This window comes from Musca autumnalis, unplaced genomic scaffold (genome assembly GCF_047663935.1).
Source record: "Musca autumnalis isolate F117 unplaced genomic scaffold, ASM4766393v1 scaffold_2, whole genome shotgun sequence".
Classification (NCBI taxonomy): Eukaryota; Metazoa; Arthropoda; class Insecta; order Diptera; family Muscidae; genus Musca; species Musca autumnalis.
The window spans coordinates 94,522,552-94,537,160 of NW_027411755.1; the positions used below are offsets into that span (position 1 = coordinate 94,522,552).

General features: G+C 34.4%; 2 protein-coding genes across 6 annotated transcripts in view; one reads left to right on the plus strand and one right to left on the minus strand.

Moving 5' to 3' along the window:
* Positions 1–5,110, minus strand: part of TbCMF46 — a 64,323-nt gene extending 59,213 nt beyond the window's left edge. The window contains exons 1-2 of one of the 3 annotated variants that reach the window (XM_073968505.1): positions 4,763–5,110; positions 4,584–4,692 (exon numbers count right to left, since the gene is read on the minus strand). The gene's annotated coding sequence lies outside the window, so the exon portion shown is untranslated. The remainder of the gene's footprint in view (positions 1–4,583; positions 4,693–4,762) is intronic. The other 2 variants (XM_073968504.1, XM_073968506.1) reach the window with 2 other exon arrangements.
* LOC141394294 (uncharacterized) overlaps positions 5,049–14,609 on the plus strand; it is a 33,020-nt gene continuing 23,459 nt past the window's right edge. The window contains exon 1 of one of the 3 annotated variants that reach the window (XM_073968501.1): positions 5,049–5,784. The gene's annotated coding sequence lies outside the window, so the exon portion shown is untranslated. Of the gene's footprint in view, positions 5,785–5,912; positions 6,072–14,609 lie in introns of those variants that run through there. The other 2 variants (XM_073968502.1, XM_073968503.1) reach the window with 2 other exon arrangements.

The window sequence follows — 14,609 nt, forward strand, 5'->3', positions numbered from 1 at the left end:
AGTTAAACATCAAAGTGATGGGTTTGGTACAGACACATCTTCCTATAGAGACCAGCAAGGTAATTTGGTAACTGATACAGATAGTGCTCAGGATATGGAAAGAACATTTTTCCAAACTATTGGTATCCAATACTACCGAAGACACCACAGATCCAATCCCGAAAGGTGGTATTGAATGTATAGCAGAAGGCAAACACACAATTGACCAGATATTTATCCTGCGGCAGATCCTGGAGAAGACCCAAGATATGTATATTATAAAGCAGCCTTCGACTGACCCCTACGTTCAATTGTATTCCAAGCCATGCCTGAATTGGGTATCCTAGCGAAGCTTATTCGACTTTGTGAGAGATATTAAGTGATACTCAGTCCTCAATCAAAATAGGATAGAACCTCTCCGAAGAGTTTAGTACCAAAAGAGGTTTCAGGCAAGGAGACTGCCTTTCAGCATTCTGCTGCAAAAGGTTATACGAGATGCAGGTGTTAAAAGAAAGGACACAATATACACCAATAGCCACATGTTACTTGCTTATGCTGACGATATTGACATCATGGGTCGATCAGTAAAGGAAGCAACTGATACCTTTAAGAAGATCGAATCTGCTAAAGTGGGTCTGGCAGTAAAAGGCGAAGAGTCAAAGTTGATGGTATCGACGCGCAATGCGTCCATATAACTCGGAGCAACTGTGGTAGATTTCGTCTACCTCAACACCGCCATAAACAGAACAAACAATATCAGTTGTGAAATAAGAATAATAGTACTGGCTAACGGATGCTACTTTGGCTTAAGTAAGAAGTTTAAAATAAAAACAAAGCCACATCTCGTCAAAAAAAAAAAAAGCTTTACAAAACACTGATGCTGCCCGTGCCCATGGTTCTGAAGCCTGGATACTTGAGAAAGCAAATAAGGCAGATCTTAGTGCGTTTGAGAGAAAAATTCTTCGAAAGATCTACGGGCCAATATGCGTTGACGGTGAATATCGATGTCTGTATCTGCTATGACGACATCAGTATAGTTAAACGTATCGAGATACGATTGCGTTGGCTAGGCCATATCATAAGAATGAGCGATGATGAACCCGTTAAAAAGGCGTATAAATACGTGCCAACTTAGATGGAGCAAACAAGTGGATGAAGAGATGAAGAGGCGCGGTATTCCAGAAAGCGAAGCAACAAACAGAAAGATTTGGAGATCTTTTCTTAATTCGGCTTATGGAACAAATGTTCTGTAATGGGCCAGCTAAGTAAGTAAGTAATGTACATACATTGCCAATTTTAATTCTGTTCGCCATATAAAACAACAACAAATCATATGATAATAATCTAATAATGTTGTGGAGGCCGAACCTACCACAATATGTTTAACTCAGTCCACGCAAAACCGAAGAATGTTGACGGGCTATGGCGAAGTTCAGCAAGAATGGATAAATATTCCTAATGTAATCAAAAAATTTGTGGAAAGTATGCCTAAATGAGTGAGAGGCGTAATTAAAATCATATGACTATGGACTAAGTATTGAAACATTTGCTGCGGAATGTATTCACCATAAAATGCTAAACTGAGTATATCCAGTTATCAATCTTCTTACTTCAATCTATTCACCAGCATAAGTGTACCACAAGTTTGTAACACCTCGAAATAATGGTCGTAGAACCAACTTTATGTACAGTTGCGTGCAAAATAATAGCATAGTATATCCGTCCGTCTGTCCATCTAAACCTTGTAATCACGCTTCAGGTCGCAATTTTGATCAGATCGCCATGAAATTGTGGGCGTTGAGGACAGGAAGAAGCCTATGGATTTTGGTTGTTGGCATGGGGAAAAATGTATGTAAATAAAAACTAAGCGTTTATTTGTCTGTGAATATCTCCGCTTCTATTAGAGATATTCCATAAGCAAAGACTGTCAATGGAAGAAGAAAATTTCACCTTTACTATCATGAAAAGTAGTTGACGTTGGTGGTCAAACAACGGATGTATCGCGATAGTCGATAATACAGTTCAGTATTTTTACACCTTCCACCATATAATAGAGGGCATATTAACTTTATCATTCTGTTTGTAGCTCATTTTTGGTAATCATTTTAAATCCCACAAAATATATATTTTTTTGATCAATGCCAAGTCCGTCCTCATGTAGAAATCACTCTAGCGTCCAAACAAATTGAAGTTTGTAGATACAACTTGGGTAAGATGTATTCTAGGTCGGTAGATCTTTTGGTATTTGAAATGGCTTATATATGTAGGTCCACCTCATATAGCGCAACCCATCGATTTCAAGAATTTTGAAGGTCTTGACCACATTGACCTATCGAATTGGTTGTAATTTAGAATTTTGGGTTTCCAACGAATATAAAAGTGTTCTACCTAAAGTTGTCTATGGGGATTTCTGAGTGAAATCGGGCACTTTATATTTATTTATTTTTTTTTCTGCATTGATTCCGCTCCTTAACAAAAAATTTCAGAATATTTTCAGATTTTTTTGACTAACGGTTCCGCATTGGTTGTAATTTAGAATTTTGCGTTTCCAACGAATATAAAAGTTTTCTACCTAAAATTGTCTATGGGGATTTCTGAGTGAAATCGGGCACTTTATTTTTATTTCTTTTTTCTTGCTGCATTGATGCTGCTCCTTAGCAAAACATTTTAGAATATTTTCAGATTTTTTTGATTAACGGTTCCAGAGATATCGCGCCTAGAATCATTCGAATTCTGTAAAAACTATATGCAAAAAATACCCATAACTTCTAATATTGGTCCAAATAGAAAAAATATTTTTTTTTTATTTTTTTATCAGCTGTCTCATAAAACATAGAAAAAAAATTATGCACAGTGGGCTAGGATGCAATTTTCGCGATTTAATATTTTAAATAAATTTTTGTCAATTTTACTCTGATTTTTTTATGTTTTTTTTTTACTACGATTAATTACAAAATTTTTAAGGAATATTTTGTAGTGGGATTCGAATAGTTACTATTTTTAAATGGTTTTATTTAGCTCACCCCGTTTGTTTTATTTATTTCTTATTTTTTTTTTTAAATTTGTTAATACAATTTTTCCTTGTGTGAAACATTTGTTATTTTATCAAAAAAAAAAAAAAAAAAAAAAAAAAGAAATAAATAATAATAAATTTTCTCAAGAAGATGATTATTTTAATACGAAAGAGGATATGAATTTGAGTTATGAAATGGTTGAAACAATCGCGGGCACAAAAAAATCATTTAGTAATACCCACTAATGATGGTGCAGTAATTGCTAATCCAAAATCGAAAAAGTAAGCAGTTTTTAAGATGTTTAAGATAAATGCCTAAATAAACAACAAATCAAATATTAATAAATTTATTTATTTTATTTTTTTATTAACAAAAGTTTTACACTAGTATAAAGAAAATTGTACCGAGAAATTTTCAAAAAATTTTGAAAAAATAGTAATTATTCGAATTCCACTACCAAATTGGAATAAAATTAATTAATGTTTAATAAAAACGAATTTCAAGAAGATCAAAGAGTACAACCATTGATAAATATTGATTTTAAATATTAAATCGCGATAATTTCACCCAAGCCCACTGTGCAATTGTTATGTTATGTTATTAGATAGCTAATAAAAAACCAAAAAAAAAAAATAAAAATAATAATTTTTCTATTTGCACCAATATTAAAGAAGTTATATATACTCATTTATTTGCTACAGTTTTTACAGAATTCGACTTATTCAATGTGCGATATCTTTGGAACCTTTGGTCAAAAAATATACTGAAATGTTATCCCGAGGAGCAGCAACGCAGCAACAAAAAAAAAAAAAGAATCAATAATGAAGGAATTATTGCAAAAGTGCCCGATTTCACTCATAATGTCCCCTATATAGGTCCACATTTTAGTATAAATCCCCATAAAAGCAACGCGCCGATTTAACGTATTTTGAGGATCTTGGCAATATTACCCTCCGAATTGGTTGTAATTGGGAATTTTTGTGTTTCAGGAGGAAAAAAAACATTTTTAAAAAAAATCGTTTGGATATAGCCCCCAAATAACAGTACTACCCGATTTCAAGTATATTGAAGTTTTTAATTACATTTTCGTCCTAAATTGGTTATAATTTAGCATTTATGGTTCTAAGGGGTCAAAAACTTCTCCGCCAAAAATTGTGTACATATGCTATCGTTTTGGAAAAGTTCCCATAATAGGAACCATCCGATTTCGGATATTTTGAAGGTTTTAGCTATATTTTGTATAAAAAGTTCGGGCCGGTCGAAATTTCCGCTTTTTTCACTTGTTTCGTTTAAACCATTTAAGTTTAAGTCGTCCGGATCATCGAACTATCAAGGACCAGATACCGTTAAAAGAAATCAACAATAACTGTGGCGAACGTATAAAAGTAATTATAATGCTAACGATGACATTACATGCATATGAGGCCCCAGGAGTCCCAGGAGTGGTCAAACAATATTTCCGTCATTTACGAGAGTCCATTTCAATTGTTGCCGGTCAATAAGTACAGAAAAAGTCGATCTTATAATCTGAAGTTCATATGAAATGATTGTGAATGCTTTCAAAACTGTAATATAATTGCAGCAACTTACCTTAAATTACAACAACTGTTAAAAATTTGATTGGTTAGCAGGGAAATTGGGGCTCGAAAGGATACAAACGTTCGCCACAGCCAAATTATATCAGAGGTTTATGCCTTTTCTGCAAAATTTCGTTAAATTTAGAAACTCTTTTTAGATAAAATGTTTAATTATTATGTGAACACACACACCTACCTTCTTTGTATGAACAATGCCTTGGTCTACAGATGAAGTATTATTTGATTTTGCTACCACTTATTTTGTTGTGTAAGAATTAGCTTTTACAGTTTGTAATATGTTTTGACAATTAAAACCAATTTGTTTGAGTTAAAATTGTTGAGGTAAAAACACGACGACTATCAAATACTTGTTATTTTTATAACGGGTGGATAAATGTATTTAATTTGAAAGGTTTCCGCGTTTCCATGGGTACAATGGGCAATATTCACCCCAAATTGGTCGGACGGTATGACGTTTGTTGTCGGCCGCACAGTTCACTGACTGCCACTTTTGTTTGTCATGAAACCGGTTAAAAGAGCAGGTGCAATTTTATTTCCTTACAGGATTCGACAGTTTTATTAAGTATTTGTGTCATGTGGAGAACGGGCTGTCGCAAGTATTTCGCTGATGGTCCGGCAAGTAGTACGCTCGAACCCTTGGCAGTTTTATAGAGTGTCTGGTTGTTTGGTTTGTCCTTAAACCGTAGTAGTCCTTTCGCTCTGAGTACTCTGGCTTTGCGTGTGTTTAAATGTCGATGTTTGACTGCGTATATGTGTGCGTGTCCGAGTCTGAGAAATTGTGTTCTAATGGCTAGATCCGTTCAAAAAGTCTTGGCAACGTTTTTACTGGTGCTAGTAACGGTTGCGGTTGTTGTGGTATCGGTGTTTTACGTTGTTCTCCTCGAAGAAACTTGTTTTCAAAACCGAATTCATATCGCCAATACTGTAAAAATTGAAAAAATCTAATCTAAAAAATCTATTTAATTAATAAAACAACAATAAAAATAAAAAGAAAAATTGTGTAAAATGTTTTTATATTTATACTAAGAAAAAATACATAACGAGAAAACGTACTTAAATTTAATCAATAATTTCACCAATTAAACTTTGACGAAAAAATACAAACAGTACACAAACAAACATACAAAGTGAAAAGTAATACATCGATTCTAAGTGGTTAATGGTTCGGTTCGGTGGCTTTCCTTCTGCCAAGTGTAAGTGGAATTGTGTCGTCGTCTTTGTCATGCATTTAATTACAGTAATTTAGGAGAAGACCTTTTCCTATAAGCACCAGCAAAACGAATAAATAATTCGAAAAGATTTTTTTTTTTTATTTCCGAAGAATTGGGGTTTTGCACAAAGAAAATACACACAGCTTTCTACAATAATATTTAACCTAATAGTTTTGTGATTTCAAAGGTTATACACATACTTACATAGTAAAGACATACTTGCATATTCTGCTCCCATTTAGAACTTCTGTAGGTACGTATGTATGTCGGTAAGTAGAAGTGATTTCTAAGGTGGTGTTGGCATAAAACTAATTTGCTTTTGAAATGAGTTACTTGGCTGCAGATGTTAAGGCATGAATTTAATTTTTTTATTATTAACCGGCTGCTATATAGAACAGCATTAGATGACGCGACAACAATATGTATACACAAATCATTGATACTTTAACATCCCAAGGAAATGCTCATTACAAAACACATTACTGACTAAATTATTTTAACAATGACATGTGGTTATTTTTGCCCCACTAAAATCAGTACTTAAATAAGAAGTTACTAAAAGTAGTGACCACTTATTTAACTACTTACTAGTCGTAAAGGTGACGCACCGTGTAGCAAGTCTTTCATTTACTGGGTTGATGCTGGAGACCAGATGTTTCAACCTCCGACCAACTACAAATTCGCAGCTAAACGCATGCTTTTGAAGAAGTTTAAAAACAAAGCCATATCTCGTCTAACAAAAATAACATTATACAATACGCTGATACTACTCATGCTAATGTATGGTTCTGAAGCCTGGTTAGTTGAGCAAGCAGATAAGGCAGTTCTTGGTGTGTTTGAGAGATTTTTTTGAAAGATCTACGGGCCAATAAGCGTTGACGGTGAATATCTGAACCATGGCATGTATCTGCGTTGTCTAGCAAAAATCAGGCTATGGCATAATAATGAGCGATGATGAACCCGCTAAAAAGGCGTATAAATATGGGCTACATGGCTGTACACGCAGAACTGGAAGGCCAAAGCTTTGATGAAGCAAACATGTGGAAGACGAGATCGGAATAATCGGTTTTACAAATTGAAAAGGCAAAGCAACAAGTAGAGAGGAAGGGAAATCTTTTCTTAGTTCGGCTTATAGGACAAATGTGGGTATTTACCTACAATAGTTAATTTATTTCGATAAATACTCTCATTTGTTAGAGATAAGACATATTTTATGGTCGTTCGGAGAGTAATTTAAATTGAACAATGTACAAACATCTTTCGTCGTTCTCAGAATTTTGTATTGAAAATGAAGTAATTAATACATAATTTGGGCTCGAACAACGAATAGAGATCGAATTACCGTCAGTATGAACAAGGCATTAACACAAAATCCCAAATTACAAGTAATTCGGAGAGCAACTTGAACTAATACCATACAAATTCTTTAAAGCGTCAACGGGTCACTTTTTATGTGAATTATTCCATATAGGTCTACGGTTTGGTATAGCCCCCATACAAGGTGGCGAGTTGCGTAGCACATTTTCAATACCAAAACTTCTACTGACGTACAATCAGCGTTGCCGACAGTTTTTGGTTGGAAATCGTCAAATCGTCAACGAAATTTGGAAAATCGTCAACATGATCCAAAACTAGGTTTGGTTACCTTATAGTGAGTTTTTTTGCTGATAGTTTTGTCAATGAGACTGACATAAAATATACAACCCACAGCAATAAATCTAACCCAATCTCACTTAAATACCGCTATAAAAAAGCTTTCAGAAGATGATAGTTTTCCCTGTGGTTATCGATTTTGCAGTAATGCAGCAAGGTAAAGCTGGGTACACATTGTCAGTTTTGAATGACAGATTATCTCAAATATCGCTTGCCTGACAGTGTGATCGTCCATGTTTGTCAGTACACGTACATTTTGTTTGATGGGCACACGGAAATCGGCAAAAACTGTCATTAAAGAGAGCATCGGTAGGAAGTATTTTATCTCGAAAACCTTTCAAGGAAGATTTTCATCCATTAACAATCCTTAAAGTCTTTCGTGAATTTTTGGTCAAAATATAGTTATCGTCTTTTATTTCATGCAATTCTGGATTACGTGAAAAAAACGTCATTTTGGACCATTAAATCGTCAAATCATTTTTCATTTTTCAATTTTGGGCCATAAAATCGTCAAAATGACGGTAAATCGTCAAATTCGGCAACACTGCGTACAATACATTTAACCAAAATTTTATGAACCTACTATAAATCGTTCGGACGTTAGAGTAATTTCCAAAGAGATGGACGGACATGGTATATCGATGCTGATCAAGAATATACATATGTATGTATGTATATATTTTGTGGTATCTAAAATGATAATTTCGAGAAGTTACAAACGTAATGTAAAATTGGGGCCTGAACTGTTTCTCAAAAGCAAGAGCTGATAGAGAAAAACTGCTTCCTGATTTAAAAAAAAAACTCGCCAAATTGAGGAAGAAACTCAAAAAATTCGAAAAAATGAAAGCTCAAATAGAAGCTATGTGAACAGGCCAGCGCCCTATATAAAATGACACACACCCCTGTGTATAAAGTTCATCGACTTCAATAAAACCTTTGACACCATCAGACGAACTGGCATATGAACAAAATGGGAATACTCGGATGCGAATGGCTAGAAGACAAAGGTTGATTTTGATAACATCTGTTTATACAATCATTATTACAAGTTTGCAGATATGAAGTATTTTTGAAGCCTTTTTCTTATCAAGTCAACCTAGTGTCTTGTCTAGAATCATTTCTCAATACATACACATTTACAATCGAAGTTGGGTTTTCTTCATGAATTGTAATGCCTTCCAATTCGGAAGTTTGAAATGGTAGATTGGCAGTGGCTTAGAACGCTAAGACCTCGACAACATTGTCCGTTTGTTGGAGAGGACCCAGGTTCAAACCTCATATCTGAATTAAACCACCAGCGAAACGATCGTAGCATATTGGTTGGGTGTGTGGGACTTCGATAGAATTCACTTTTTCAATACAAACTTCTTAGGTCATGTTAGCTCAATTAAAATTCAATTAATTAAAAACTATCATAAATAATGACCTTCGTCCTAATAAGACAACAATAAATAAAAATGGGAATACTCCAGAAAATAATCCGAGTAATAAGAGCGATGTACAAAGATGCAGAACTTTCAGTTCTTCACAACGGGAACATAAGCCAAATTTTTCTAACCAACGGGGGAGTAAAGTAAGGATGCCCTCTGTCACCCCTAAAACGATCCGAGAGGAGATCTTAAACTTCTCTTCTTCCGAATTTTGTGTGGGAGGTACCCGAAGGTGTTTACCGATATAGTAAATATTTGAACCGCATCATTTTAGCGAACATTTTTGAACTTTTGTGTGGGAGGTACCGGAAGGAGTGGACCGTTATGACCCATGTATAAACTTGAACTAAATTTATACAAAATATTGCGAATGCCTAATTGCGCACCAGCCAAGCAGACAGACGGGCATTGCTCTATCGACTTCAAGTTGTCTGAAACAGATTTCGTCCAAACATACTTGGGGTCTAAACCCGTTATTTCGATGAACCACATTTTTGGTCGTATCGAAGCCGTATGTATCAGCCTTCAAGGCCTGGGTACATAAGCTGCCTCGACTAGTTGCCAATTTCGAACTAGGTTGCCCTCTTTTTCTTCATTCTTCTATTTTTGTTGTGTCAGAAATGAAGCAGGGAAGCAAGGCAACCAGGCGAGGCAGCTTATGTACCCAGTAGTGCGATTCTATAACTCATTTTTTGAGTTAACGACAAAAATCGGTAAAATTATTACGCAAAATTATGAATGAAAAGTTCAAGTAAAAGTTGACAACACTCTTGCTATCGGTTGAACTTTACGACTGTTTTTTATTCGTCGCTAACTTACAGAAAAACATCGGTCATTACCGAAATTATAAGCATTTTAATTTTACCGATATAAAAACGATACTCTACTCCATTTTCATATGTGTTTATTTCATTTGTAATTCGAAACATTTCAATTGTAATTTGAGAAATCTAATTTACGTTCGAATTATTTCATTTAAAAATTGAATTTTTTCATTTTTAATTCGAATTGTTCCATTTGTAATTCGAAATGTTTCATTTACGTTCGAATTATTTCATTTAAAAATTGAATTTTTTCATTTCTAATTCGAATTGTTCCATTTGTAGTTTGAATTGTTCCATTTGTAGTTTTTAATTTTCTATTTGTAATTTGAATTTTTTCATTGACATTCGAGTTATTGCATTTGTAATTCGAAACATTTTGTTTGTAATTCGAAAAAACTTACATAAAACTATTGCAACCAAAAATTTAGTAATTTTTTGTTTCGAATTTCAAATGGAGTAATTCGAATTACAAATGGAATAATAGTTTCAAATGTAATAATTCGAAATTCAAGTGCAAAAATTCAAATTACAAATGGAAAAATTCAAACTAAAAATGAAATAATTCGAATTGTAAATGGAAAAAATTCTTATTATAAATGAAGTAATTCGAATTTAAATTATAATTCTCAAATTAAAAGTGAAATGTTTCAAATTATAACTGAAATTATTCGAATTACACGTGAAAATAGTGTAGATACGCTTTCGAATTGCCATTAGACTTTATTCTATTATTTATGGCAAATTTAAAGGGAGAATGTCTCAGCTTTCCAATCATGTATTTGAGCTACATCAACTTAGGACAGAACACAGAAATGGCTTTGTTGGGCTTCGCTTGTACGATGAAGGTTCCACTCTTCTGGTCATATTTTCTAAATTGGTTATAGTCACCAAAGTGGTTATAACACCAAAGAAGCCTTTTATACTCTCAGCATTTATGCTAACGAGGGATATACACTTTCATACGGGCAAAATGTGCCCGATGGTACAAGTTTCTTCAGGGGCAAGTCCATAATTCCTGAGAAAATAGCCTAATAGGTACAAAAAACCCTGTGACACCGTGTGTAGTGGTTGCAGCTCAAGATAACTCTCGAACGGATCTGTCGATTCGGTCCAAAATGTGGCCTTCGTAATATTTTGTGCAAACTTAGTTTAAGTTCGAAGATAAGCCATATTGTACCACTCCTTTAGGTACCTCTCCCACAAAAATTCAAAAATGTTCGGAAAAAATGTGCGCACTATAACTCTTGAATGGAGTGACCGATTTGGTCCATATCGTACATATCCGAATATATCTACCAGATATAGATCAGGTTCGAATATGGACTATATTTGTCCACACCTTCGGGTACCTCCCACACAAAATTTTGGATAAATTCACTTAAAAACCTGCTCTCGAATCACTTTGATTTTTATTGAAGCAACTTGCATTCGCTGCCTCAATTACGACAGTAAGAGTTTTTTCAGGGGCAAGTCCATACTTCTTGAGAAAACAGCCCGAAAGTTGTAATAAAACCCTATGGCACCATATGTAGTGGCAGGAGAGCTCGAACCCAATACTGCGTTCTCCACACTTTGGATATCGTAATATTTCTTCGAATATTATATGAGATTCGAAGGTGGTGCTTATAGGTCCACTCCTTCCAGGACCTCCCCCACAAAAGTTTGAAAATATTCGCTAAAATGGTACGCGCCATATTTCATAGACGTATCAACCGATTGGTCCAAACTTTGGATCTTTAAATATTGTCGAAACTTAGTTTATGTTAAAAATTTTGCCCTATCTTTCCAATCCTTGGGGTACCACCCACACAAATGTTCAAAAGTTGTGTGTGGTTAATGTCCTTTGGACATTTTTACCGAAGGTTTTCCTAGTGGCCCTGTTTAGAGCGATATTATGTTTCCGCAAATTTTTGAGCTTTAATCCTATCCATATTTTGTCGGTTCATACGTCCAACATTTCGAAAACCCCCCTAAATGCATAAGTTTTTTGGGGAAAAAGTATTTCAATCCACACAGGCTGAGGGTATATATCTGTCGACTGATACTTTTTTAGTTGTTTCATAATTTTTTTTACAAGAAATCGACTGTTTTTGCTAAAGCAGTTTGCGGTGCCCAGTTTAGCTCGAAAACGAATATACCGATCATATATTTGTGGGATCATTAATGTAGTACCCGGAGGAAAAAAAGGGAAATCTACCATATGTCCCAAACCTATTTTGCAGCAAACATATATTTGTTTGCAATCAGTCCCAAACATAAAATATGTTTGGGTCCTGCAAACAAATATATGTTTGGGTACAAACAAATTATATGTTTGGGTACAAACAAATTATATGTTTGGGTGCAAACTGATATTTGTTTGGGTGCAAACAAATACAAACCCAAAAGCCACAAAAAAACAAACACATGCACCAGTGGGCGCTTACTGAGAGCAAGGGAGCGTAAATTTCAATGTAAAACACATTAAAATGTATGCGCACTTGCTCTCAGTAAGCACTCACTGGCTATCTCTATCATATACACACATTTATAAATGGTGGTGGTTTATTGAAAGGCATAGAAATACCAAACAAAAGCAACAACAGATACATATGTAGGTACATAAAAAATTCCAAAGAAATACATATCAGACTTTAATAACTTTAATAAAAAAAACCGAATGAAATAGTTTATAAAAAGTCACACTTTTAAAAAGAAAATATTATATACAAACATCGTTGAACGCTTCTCCTTAGTTGTGAAATAAAACACAAGAAACTTATATTCCGAAACATACAAGGTATGCTTTAACCAAATTTAAATGGAAGGTCCTTACACCTGGGAAGTTTTTGCAGATTCTTAAACTACAATGCTCATAGATGAGAAATATCAAGAAACAAAAAAAATCGCCGGAGGGATTTTTAAATAAATCGCGATTTAAGTTCACATTTTTAGAGGTTCTTTAGGTTTTTACTATTTTGCTGGGAAACCGCGGTTCCTTTGTAAATGGTCCTAAAGAAAATGTTGTAGATGTGAAAAATTTTACCGTTTTTGAGATATAGAAGTTCAAATTGAGAAAATACATTGACTGTTTCGCCTCCTTATAAAACAATATCATGCTCAGTGCGCCTTAACTAACTTTTGATGAAAACAGCTTACACATGGGAAGATTTCGCGGATTCTGAACAGCAATGTTCATAGATATGTAAAATTAAAAAATCGGAAAAAATCGCCGGAAGGATTTTTAAATAAATCGCGATCAAAATTCACAATTTTAGGGTTTTCTTAGGTTTTCCCGATTTTGCTTGGAAACCGCAAGTCGTATCGAAATGAGTCTAAAAAAATGTTGTAGCTGTGAAAATTCACTCCAAGACTGACCTTTAGGGTTTTTCGTAGGTTTTAGCATTTTTGAGGTATAGAGGTTCAGTTCAAATTTTTAGGCTTTTATCTTAAGTCTTCAAGATTTTGTTTGGAAATGTTGAAGCTGTGAAAATTCTATACAAGACTGGATGATTTATTTTTTTCTAGGTTGTACCACTTTCAAGATATATAAATTTAATTTGGGAAATTGCAGTAATGACATTGTTTTATAAGGAGGCGATACAGTCCCTGCATTGTTTCAATTTGAACTTCTATATCTCAAAAACGGTAAAACCTACAAAAATATCATAAAGGTCAATCTTGTGGAAAATTTTCACAGCTACAATATTTTCTTTAGGCCAACTTACATAGGACTCGCGGTTTCCAAGCAAAATTTTGAAAACCTAAAGAACCTCTAAAAATGTGGACTTAAATCGCGAATTATTTGAAAATCCCTCAGGCGATTTTTTTTGTTTCTTGATATTTCTCATCTATGAGCATTGTAGTTTCAGAATCTGCAAAAACTTCCAAGGTGTAAGCTCCTTCTATTTAAAATTAGTTAAGGCGCACCGTGCATATGTACATAGGTCTCTGTTTTGTTATAGCCCCCATATAACTGTTATACCTCCCGATTTCCAGTATTTTGAGGATTTTGGGTACAATTTGAACCAGGATAGCAATAATTTGACATTTGAGGTTCTCAGTGGTCACGAAAATTCTTCACTAAAAATCGTCTACATAGACCCATGTTTTGTTATAGCCCCCATATAACGGTACCTCCCAATTTTCGGCATTTTGAGGATTTTTGACATTTGAATTTCTCAGTGGTCACGAAAGTTCCCAACCAAAAATCGCCAACATAGGTCCATGTTTCCTATAGCCTCTTATAACAGTACCTCCCGATTTTCCGTACTTTGAGGATTTTAGCTATGATTGTTTACCGAACTACGAGGGCGGTTCGGAAACTTTTTAGCCTATCAATGAAAGAGAATAGTTAGTTTTTCAAAAATATTTTTATTTTTCAATATAATCTCCTGAAACTTCAATACACTTAGTCCAACGCTTTTCTAGCTATTCTATCCCTTGATTAAAATAGTTTTCCTTCAAAATAGTGGTTTATTTTTTATTTTATTTTAGATTTGGGAACAAGTAAAAGTCACTGAGAGCTAAATCAGGAGAATAAGGTGGGTGGTCAAGCAACTCGTACTTTAATTCGTTGGTTTTATCCATCGTTGTGTGCGCTGGTGTTTTGATGAAAAATTATTTTTTGTGTTGTAAGCCAGGACGTTTTTCTCGAATTTGTACATTTAATTGATCCAAAAGGTTGCAATAGTACTCTGAATTTATTGTTTTACCCTTTTGCAGATAGTCAATCAATAAAATACCTTTGAAGTCCCAAAAAACCGTTGCCATAACCTTACCAGCCGATTGAATTGTTTTTGCCTTCTTTGGGGCACTTCCTCCAGCTTCAGTCCATTGTTTGGATTGTTCTTTTGTCACTGGAGTATAGTGGTGGATCCATGTCTCATCAACAGTTATGAAACGACGCTTAAAATCCATT